The sequence below is a fragment of the Etheostoma spectabile genome, unplaced genomic scaffold (assembly GCF_008692095.1).
Source record: "Etheostoma spectabile isolate EspeVRDwgs_2016 unplaced genomic scaffold, UIUC_Espe_1.0 scaffold342, whole genome shotgun sequence".
NCBI classification, from domain to species: domain Eukaryota; kingdom Metazoa; phylum Chordata; class Actinopteri; order Perciformes; family Percidae; genus Etheostoma; species Etheostoma spectabile.
The window spans coordinates 320,044-331,063 of record NW_022605589.1 but is presented as its reverse complement, the minus strand read 5'-3'; the positions used below and the strand labels follow the sequence as shown (position 1 = coordinate 331,063).

The 11,020-nt window shown below is 38.8% G+C and overlaps 1 long non-coding RNA gene across 1 annotated transcript in view; it reads right to left on the bottom strand.

Annotated features, from left to right (window-relative positions):
* Nucleotides 1-11,020, bottom strand: part of LOC116686300 (uncharacterized) — a 22,320-nt gene that overhangs the window by 6,059 nt on the left and 5,241 nt on the right. Inside the window, exon 2 of the long non-coding RNA XR_004331213.1 lies at nt 8,613-8,619. This is a non-coding gene — a long non-coding RNA (uncharacterized LOC116686300). The remainder of the gene's footprint in view (nt 1-8,612; nt 8,620-11,020) is intronic.

Here is an 11,020-nt window from a genome sequence, read left to right as displayed (position 1 = left end):
TTTGGATGACTACTTTTACTTTTACTTGAGTCATATTATTCTGAAGTAACAGTACTTTAACTTGAGTAAAAAATTTTGTGACTATCACAGAACGCTGCGCGGCCAGTTGAGGAGTTTTATTCAATCCGAGCACTGCCGACAGTACAAGTATTATCGGTAATATGAGTCAATATCCGTGCTCGGATTGAATAAAACTCCTCAACTGGCCGCGCAGCGTTCTGTGATAGTCACAAAATTTTACTCAAGTTAAAGTACTGTTACTCAGAATAATATGACTCAAGTAAAAGTAAAAGTAGTCATCCAAATAATTACTTGAGTAAGAGTAAAAAAGTACTGATGAAAAAATAATCAAGTAGTGAGTAACTGTTGAGTAACGTCGATTTATTTCTTAAAACAAGCATCAATCAGACAGACAAAAATACAAAATAATCATGTTTAGGCAAACTATGTTCATCAATCAAAAAATTATTAATTACAAAATGCTTATTTGAGAGACTTGTCACATTAAATTTGGATGGATAGCATGTGCAAAACCATACTGTATGTAACCTAAAAGACAAAGATCCACCTCTCACAGCAGAAACTAAAAATACCGCTACGTTTCCTCAGGTTAGATGTTGAGTTGTGAACGCTCACATGTCGTTTGTTTTGGTGACCACAAAAGACGCCGCATAACGTAGCTGCTGTTTGCACTATTCCAAGGTAACCATGCTTTCACTAGAGGCCGGGGGGGTTCCTCCACGTCTGTGTTGCCTGGCGACGGTGATTCTTTGTTTTGCCAAGACTGTAAGCTAACACGTCCCGCCCATAGTATAACAGTCTATGATCCGCTCTGAGAACGAGTTGGTCATGTGACTGACAACGCCGTTTGATTGGTGGAACACAGTCACGTGGTAGAGCCTTAAGCGGAAGACTCTCTCTCCTGTCAAAATAAAACATTAAATGAGCGTACGCTGGGGTAAAAACAAGTAGAATACCAAAGAGGTAAAAAGAAAAGTAATGAGTCCTTGTAGCCTAGTAGCGGAGTAAGAGTAGAGTTTCTTCTTCACTAATCTACTCAAGTACAAGTAAAAGTATAGTATTTCAAAACTACTCTAGAAGTAAAATTTTTTCAAAAACTTACTCAAGTAAATGTAACTCGTTACTACCCACCTCTGGTAGTAGCCACTTACAGACTTAGTAACACAGTAGATTTCTGGTGAACGTGGGTTTCAGACATGCTGCTGGTTTAAATGCAACTCCCGTGCGTCTCTGCCATTGGAGATTTTTTTTTTTTTTTTTTTACTGTCAGTGCCCCTCTCTCTCCGTGTCAACACACACACACACACACACACACACCACACACACAATAAATAAAAAAGAACCTCAAAAAAAAAATCACACTGCTCATAAAAAATAAAAGTTAAAAAAAGAAGTATATTGAGTATGAAAAATCTTGTCATTACATTTTTACTTCATAATTGCAACTGCATATGTGTATTCATTGTTGCAAACGTTTGTATAGTTTGTTTGTTACCATGAAACACCATTGATCTGAAGCTTGATGCTGTAATGTAAATAGTTTCTAATCAGCAATAAATATAAAAAATTTTCATCAACTCATCAATTGCAGCTTAAATAACATACCGGTTAAAGCCCGCACATTTCAAGAAGAACCGACCCACTCGGTTAAATCTGACCACGTCCGGTTTAGGCCCCGCCAGTCCGAGTACGGATCCGGATACAGATAATTATGTGGGAAACAGATACAGATACTAGGCCTGTTCAAGATGAACTGCGCCTCGCCGTAAAGTGGACGAGAGCAGGCAACAGCAGCGGGGGCGGTGACAAAAAGCTGCGGTAAAGTCGGACAGTTTCCAGCCGATTCCAGGCGCCTTAGGCTGGACAGGAAGTGATGAAAACACTGTGGTGCGATTCCGATTTAATAAAATATAATCAGCACCCACATATCAGCTTGTACACAGTTCCTGTTGTTTAATTTGACAGAGTCGCTGGCAAGTGCTCTACATGCGATCTGTTGCTGATTTTATTAACAAAACACTGGAGATGATCCGTGATCTGGTCCGATTTAGTCTCTTGACTTCTAAACGTCTCTGTCAGCCACAACATGTGTTCTGGACAGAATAAGTCTTTTAAATCAGACAAATAGCAATTAAAATCTCTCCGATTCAAAAAAATGAAAAAAGTTATATAAAACGTCATATGTTGTAAACAATCAGGTGTTAAAAAGCTAAGAAGCCGGCGTTTCCAGCATGTTGGGTCCGCCTGGGTCCGCCGGCTTGCAGTCGGGTGAAAAGCAACTGCGCCGCCTGCGTCTCAGAACTGCGCGACGCCGTGAGCCCTTCTCTCCCCCCCCCCCCCCCATTTCCTCTCCCCCCCTCTTTCTTCCCCTGACCATCGGCTTGGAGAGATACGTGAGCATGGTGGGTGCGCTTAAGATTTTTGGGGGGGGGGTTCCCATTTCCCACTGTCACAGTGGATAGACAATGGGGAGAGAGATGGGGATGACGCGCAGCAAAGGGCCGCAGGGATTGAACCCACTGCCAGATTCAGTTACATGGTGCAAACTCTCTTACTAGAGTGAGCTAGAGGCCACCCCGCTGCATGACATTCTCACAACGTTAAGATGAGAAGGACGGGCATTTCACCCTACTTCTATCCCTTTGTTCACAGGTTTTTTTCTACTTGTTAATTTATGTCTGTCCCTCATCCAGTGGCATGGGTCATAAATAAATTTCATTTTTTTTGCATTAACAGTTAAAAATTAGAAGTATCTCATTTTAGAGACACATGGTTTCTAATGATTTTTTTTTTAATTGCTTCAGTCGATATTCTAATACTTATGCTAAATGTCCATTTGAAAAAGTAAATTTTCTTATGGTAGACTAAAAGTGTTTTTCACAACATTAGCATTAGATTGATGGTCCTACAGAAGCACAGCACAGGTTACCCCCAAGATTCACAATGTTGCAATCGCAACATTACACACATTCAACCAAGCACCGTGAATTTGGTCTAACTCGCAATTTTGACCAATCACTGCAACTTTCTGCAATTGTTCAATGACAATAACTGGAGTTTCCCGCAACTTCACCAATCAAGTAGTTTCTCTAGCCAGACTTGTGGTCTGTATGGGGTTCAGGTTACTCAGATTTGGAACTCAGTGAGAACGGGTTGATGAACACATGTACGTTGCCCATTCATTTCCTTGTCTCTAATATGAAGACTTAACATATGAATATGAACATTTCACATTTACCAACAAAACGTACAACAAAAGACCGTGCAAAAAGTTCAGACTGTCCTGCCAACCGTTAACATTTTAACATCAATGTCCGCCTGTACTATTTTTTACTATAAAGTTGCAGAAAGCTGCTGCTTTCAATGCTGTTGGCTATCTGCAGCGGGCGGGGTTGTTGTTTTGGACGGTTTATTATTAGGTAGTCTATAGATCAGGTTTCCCTACACTGCGATAACCGGCCAAAATTCTATTCCATTTGCAGCAATTCACCACGTCTAAGAAGTTTTTGCTTTTCCCACCAGTCGTCAAGATTCGGCGTAAGAAAGAACAACTGCCAGGGTCATTAACTACTGATTGGCCTTCATGAGGTGCTTTGCATATATGTTAAAATCGGTGTGTACGGGGGGGGATAAGAAGCTGTTAACATACGCACACTTGTGTGTGCTGTGATTTATGAAAGGGAACATTGCTTGCAGTTGTGCATCGGTTTATAAAATGTGATGTTTTTTTGTGTATGCCATTTTGGCTTTGGGCGTACGTACACTTTTAGTAAGGATCCTACACAGTTGGATGTTTCAGTCCTCTTCTAGGTTTATGATAAGGTCACCTCCTCTTTCTCTTCCTCTGGCGTCAGATTGAAACTCCCCTTCTTGAGAAGAAGTATGTCTCTTTCAATCCACCTTGCAGAAGAGACCCTATCAATATTGCCTCTGCTTTCACTAGAGTTAACAGAGTAGTGCAATATTGTTATAGGGTCTGACTATGAGGGATGCTTCGTCCTCATGTGTGTAATGCAGGGAATGTCACACAAGCATTGTTTGCCCAGTTCCTCAGTAAATTGTATTTTATATATAAGGTAATTCAAAATGTACTGTAAGTTTACCTACAAAAATGCATAGGTTCTTTCTGCACCCGGTGCAGCACAGCCCCACGTCTTAGCAAGTGCTTGGCTAGTTTAAGACTGATGCAGTTGTCATTTTGCCCATCAACACCCGTGTCTTTAAATAGCAAATGCACCTGCGCCCCTCTGGCAACCTTGGGCGTGCGTTATAGGAAGTGTGTTCAGGTGAATCTTGGCGTATTGAATCAATTCAATTCAATTTTTTTATAGTATTAATTCATAACAACAGTTATCTCGAGACACTTTACCGATAGAGTAGGTCAGACCACACTCTAGAATTTAGGTCTTAACGAACCAGGGCCATGCGCTTCAAGCCGTGCGCTTAGATTGTTAAAATAGGTGTCAAAGTGTAAATTTTATTTTTTATTTTCAATTGATTTTTTTCAAGAGGTTATTGGTACCTTGAAGAATATGTTCATTATTTACTTTTTGAAAAATAATTTAAATATACCTACTACGTTTTGTCAAGGCATATCTGCGTATTCATGCCTTGGGATGGGTGTGGAAAGCCTTGTGGAGGCACTCCTATCATGCTGTTTTACAGTATTTTGAGGGACAGCTCCTTAACTTTCATTGAAATTGAGACTTCTTTTCATTGTTTTATGTAAAACTCTATAAAATTCAGGGGAAGGCCCATCTCAAATTGTAAGGCTTGGCGTAATATATCATGTCATGCAGGCACAATACTGCTGTGTTATTTAAGAATTTGTTTTTTCTGCACTGATGTCACACAACACAAGTGCACCATTGGAGAGTTATAATCAGCTTAGTCTAGGAGACGACTAAGCTGACTAGCTGATAGTGTAGTCAATATCAACCAAGTGTTGAAAAATTGCATAAAGTAGTAAAGGTTAAAATAATCCTGATCTTAGCTGATAGATTGTTTATAGCATTAGTGACAAAACACTACAGAAGCCACTGGATGCTTGACCTATCCCTTGCACACTCTGTTAGGAGCTGGCAGCAAGCATGCAATAATGAACGGGCATTGGTCAGGTGCAGCGAACCACCTACCTCGACACTACTTCACCCTGTCTCCTACCCTTACCTGTTGGCAAGGCAACCTCAACACTAGGGAACTCACTCACTTTTTGATGTCTTACCCATGTTTCTCTTATCAGGATGATTACTGTGATACAATACTAATAAAGACAACATCAATGAAAGATGGTAGTGGGTTTTATTTCGTGCTTGAACTGTGTTATGGGACGGTGACAGCTAAGAATGAGCTAATGTTGAATCTACACTACTACATTTGTGGTTAAAAAAACAATATTTGCTGTTTTTACGCCTGGCACACACTCTGGCGTTCCAGAGCCCTAGAGCGAGAGAAGTTGGAATCAGTGCCCTGTTTAGTTATTAAAACTAGAGAGATGCATCAGGATGACTGAGGTAACTTTTTTTGCTCACCAGCCACTGTGCTAGTGGTTATCCAAAGCTACTAGGCACTCCATTTTCAACCGTATTTATTGAATAAAGTGCACTATGGTGTGCTACAATTAACTTGAAAGAACCAGATTTACAACCCTTTAAATGTAAAGAGCACTGTAAACACCCAAATCAAGACTACTAAATGTAGAACACTGCTGTCATCAAAGTGTGTAAAGCTCCTTTTTATAAACGTAATGTAACCTGTTCATGTAACCAAATAAGACAGACATAAAAAGAGTAGCTCTTATAGGCTAAGTGGTGCAGAGGTGTAGAGATTAGTTGAAAGTGGTTTGGAGTGCGTGGTGTCACTCAAGCAGCCAGCACTCGCCCTCGGTTACAGAAAGCGGTCTCTGTACTTTACAAACAGACGCAAACGATGCCTCGGCTTGCTATGTCCATGCACGTGCTGAACCTTTGGGGGATTTTACGGGATTGCCGCGGCTTGCTCCTCTGGTGTGCGTATGTGCCTCTGTAGTTGGCTGTGGGCTGCACACTGGATTACAGCTGTGGTCTTGTGTCGTGTGATGGCACAGTGGCACAGTACTCCAGCCACCAGTGTTACAATATAAAGGCATGCTTGTGAGAGTGACGTGTTTTACATGCACTGCCAAAATTGACCCGCATTTGGCTGGTTTGCGTTGCATTGTTGATATGAATGGAGATTATTATGCTATGGAGCTTAAAAATCTTGTGTGGACAGAAATTGTTTATGTCTCAAAACACCACTAAAAGTGAAAAAGTAGAAGTGTAGATGTAGCCTTAGCTTCCTATAGACGCGAGACAGCCCCTGACAAGATAAATAGTTTGATCCTGTGTAGAAAACTTAATGGGAAGAAATTAACAAGAAACAACCTAAAAGAAATTTGAGCAAAGAATATAGCAGTTGACAATTTTGACAAACCTATAATGGATCAAGAGAACAACGTGTGAATGGAAACTGAGAACAGCTGTAGAAAGTATTAAAGGTATATTTCTTCTCCCTTACCTCTAGTGGTATTATGTAGATCTTTTTTGTTTAGATAACCTTTTTTCCTCTGAGATTTTTTACACCACAACAATAGTGGTAAATGGAATATAGTTTTTGATTTTAAATGTTCAACAGCAACATGTCTTTACAGAAAAACAATTCTGTATATCTAGCCTGCATATGTAAGTTTGACAGATACTCGTCCGATCAATGTCTCACTTTTCATCTATGTTGCCTGAACCCCATTGAAAATGTTTCAATGGGTGCAAATTAACAAGAAATAAATTATTATTACGGTGTAGGCCAATAGGGGTGTGGGGCCACTGACAGAAAAAAATGTCTGTCACCGTCTACTTACACTAGAAGACTGAAAATACTTTGAAAAGTCTGACACAATCTCACATCTAAAGACAACCATCTTACATCTAAAGACTAACATTATTTGTCACAATATGTAAAGACTGGAGATCTTGCAGGATCCAATCTAACATTAGCTAGAACTAGATTTTTATTTTTTTATTACCAATATAGCTAACTTATCTACTGCTAGAGTTAGCTGTTTAAGTGAGGGAAAGTTTGCTGATTTTCTGTTTATGCATACATGCAGATGAACGGCACCAGTTCCCAGAGTTCGCATTGCCAACTGGTAAATCTCCCTGGATGACTCCTCAGAAGGGTTGGAAATTGGCAACTTTACCTCTTAGTGTTAGCTTAGAGCTGTGCCACAGCAACCATAAACATGTGGCTCTGCCAGCCAGCGTCTCCTGTTTGGTGCTCGAGGGAGTGAGCTGCGCACCCATTGGTTATGGACAATGTGTTTACGTAAATTAACCTACCAAGACTTAAAACTCAAATAACATCAAAATGTTGATTTTGGCTGCATTTCAATAGTAGTTTAACATGCCCTTGTTCACTTTCCCAAAGCGCTTGCCCTTGGGGGAATCCCCATTGCCATCTAAGTGGCATTCCAATTGTCTGGAAAACTGAAGTGATCTTGGTGGAGATTGATGCATTATTATGGAAGCCACGCCCCTTCAATAGTATTCACACGCTACAATCAGCCATGCGTCTATCCTTACACAAGGAAAGGAATATGGCATGGCAGTTATGGATTGGGTTAAGAACATTCATATGGTTAGTTAACAGTCATGTATTCATCCTGACACTCTGCGGTGCCCAGCTACATCCTGCTGTGCCTTGTAATATGCACAGGGCCTGCTATGCCATGAACTACAAAGAACTGCTACAAACTACTATTTTTCTTTTTTGTTATTGCCACTCTCATTCAAACCCCAACCGGCCCGTCAGACACCGCCTACCAAGAGCCTGGGTCTGTCCGAGGGTTCTGCCTAAAAGGAAGTTTTTCTCGCCACTGTCGCACTGTTGCTTGTTCTAGGAAAACTATAGAATGTTGGGTCCTTGAATTCTGGAGTGTGGTATAGACCTACTCTATTTGTAAAGTGTCTTGAGATAACTCTGTTATGAATTGATAATATAAATAAAATTGAATTGAAATGAATTGAATGTAAAATCGCTTAAAACTGTTGCTTACTACCAAAGAAGCAGAAGATAAATAAATAAATTTGAACTTTTAAGATTCCTCATGTTAGCTTGATATTTGGCTGAAACATCTAATATAACCTACATCTATTACTTTATACGTTTATTTTATTAGATATATATTTGTGATTTAATTCCAACATCTGTAAATGCTGTAAGAAATTCCGTTTTTGCCGACGTAAATACTAATTGATAATCATGATACAGATTACAAATGACTAAATTGAAACTCATGCAGCTGATACTAAACTTCATTGAAATGAGTCTGCAAGTATATATGACATGGAAAAATGAAAAAATACTTTTTATAGATATCTGTATTGCCCTTTTAGCAAGAAATAGGCCTATTGTACAATTGATTGATGTCTGGTAAGATGATTCCATCAATAAACATTCAACCTAAAGCAAAGCTAGAGTACATTTCCCTCTTGATCTCCCCTACAGGTTGGAAGTGGAATTGTCCCATTAGTGCGTTGTCCATTTCGTTTGGAACTACAGATCTGCAACCAAACTGGGAAACTTGCAATGTAATGCGAGGACAATTCCGCTTCCAACCTGTAGGGGGAATAAAGTGGGAAAGGTTCTATTGTTGCTTTAATGATAAAATCAAATAAAATCAAGAAAAAGAGGCACTTCAATACACAAAGAGAAAAAAGAAGTTAAAAAAGAAAAGAAACAAAAATACAATACAAGAAAAGGGTATATTATCACATTTCCTTGAAAAAATCTTGCAATACATCAGCTTATAAATACTTTGTCATTAATAATTGGATAGACTCAAATGTGAGTAAAAGCTGGCCGAGATTTATACCAAGGGCTGAGGGTCGTGAAGAGGGTCATGTTGGAAAAACTATTGAAATGCAGCATTGTTGGTGACATCAAGACGGGAAGATGACTGTACTGACAAAACTAGACATTGTCCCCTGTATCAGCTGTCAGCTTATACTGCTTAAATTCAAACAAAATGGGACTTGATTGATCTCAGTTTACAGTTAAGATACACCAAACAATTAAGACAACGGGAGAGACTCATGATTTATTCAATATTGAAAATTTATGGAAGCAAATAAGGACAAAGTCTTTGAACTTTAAACAGCCATCAATACTAATATTGAAATATATTTACTTTAAAACCATGTATCTGAATTATTTTTCTTGAATCTCCTCTTTAAAATTGAAAATATGGAAATTCTTGATTTCCATTGGTCACAAATCAGATACCCCAAAAAAACTTTTGGAATATAAAATAAATAAAATTGAATATTCATATGTAACGTCCAGGCTACCCATGATGGAGAATTGAGCCTGCATGCAATCGATGTGATTCTGGACTATCAGAGCACGGCCTGTCAGTCACGTGATCCAGAAACCGGCACGGAAATTGAACCGTGAAAGATGACTGCCAGTAAAAAGAGGGCACTCCGGTAAGTTTGTGTTTATCTACAAATAAACTGTGCTGCAACAGTGGAATCGCTTGAAAAATCATAGTGTGCAAGGTCGGATATGATGGGAAATATTAAAGCACACATCCAAAGAAGTGCTGGGTAGCATACAGAACCGTAACAATGTGTTTGGTGCCAACAAAAATATGTCCAAATGTCTTGTTATTTGATAGTTCTTGAATAATGTCAACATTTTGCCAGTTCATTCAGTTTTTATATTCTGTTTGGCCGCTTGTGTTTATACAACATTAACATTTAAGGGAAATTAAGGAATTGTTTGGACAATGAATCTCTCCTTGTAATTAAATTGTAGTCTCTAACGTCCCACATGACATGATACATGAAAGATTTACTTGGCTTCAGGATAAATATATGGCTAGGAATAGCCAGAAGACAATAGGCCTACATATTGATTTTTGAGCTTGTTATTAAAAAAAGTTTGTAAAGTTGATCTATGGTTTTTCGTCAGGTTTCCTAACATCTCACAGTTCCTGTAAAAACGCATGTCTATATCCTCACCACGACTCAGTCAAACCCCTTTAGCTGTTTGAGTTTAATATTACTGAATTCACACACGCCCCTTGTGTGTGGCAGCTGTTGGGGATGAGTAGATTTAGGATGCCGAAGAAAATAATGCTGCTAATGAAACCGGAATATGATGATTATGGTAATACACCACATCCCTGGCTGTCCTTTATGGCAATCTGTCGCGACCTGGTGGACGAGAAAGTAAGAAGATAGCAGCAGAGAAACGTATTATCTGCCTGCTTACCATGTTTTAGTAATCACCCTAAATTAATCATCATGGTTTAATGCAGTTCAATATTGTCTAGGTTTTTGGAACTAAACCTTAATGGGCAGAAAAGCATGGTTCTGACACAAAAAAGTCAGGATGTCAATTCCAGAGATGGGTGGATTTAAAGGCAACTTTAAGAGGGTGTGATCTAACTTTTGAAGCTTTTGGAACAATTTATAATGTAGGCGTAAACATATCTTGAATACAAGTTAAAGTAGAGCTATTCACACTGTAGTAAAAAAGCAAAAAACAAAAAAATCATATTTTTCTGGAATAAATGCTGCTACACTCTATGTGATGGTTAGTATTAAGGAGTTACAAAGGTTTTGTTGACAATTTATGCTGGCACCCCAACAGAGTAAATATGTTTGTATATGTTATAATCTATACATTTATTATATTAATGTAATAACAAGTAATAGTATAAGTCCATATTCCATACTATATTGAAAGATTTTATATTCTATTCATACTATTCATGAACTATTGGATTTAGGCCTATGATATCTCTACTTCAGTAGACTCTTATTAGTCACCATTCCAATAAGGCTTATGAGCACCTGCTTACTAGACTCATTAGTTCTTCACAGATGGTCTAAGGAATTAATGTCATTGCTTGAAATGTAATTTCTGATTTTTTGAGTTGTGTATCTTATTCTTGGGTTCTCCTAGTTTCGCCCCA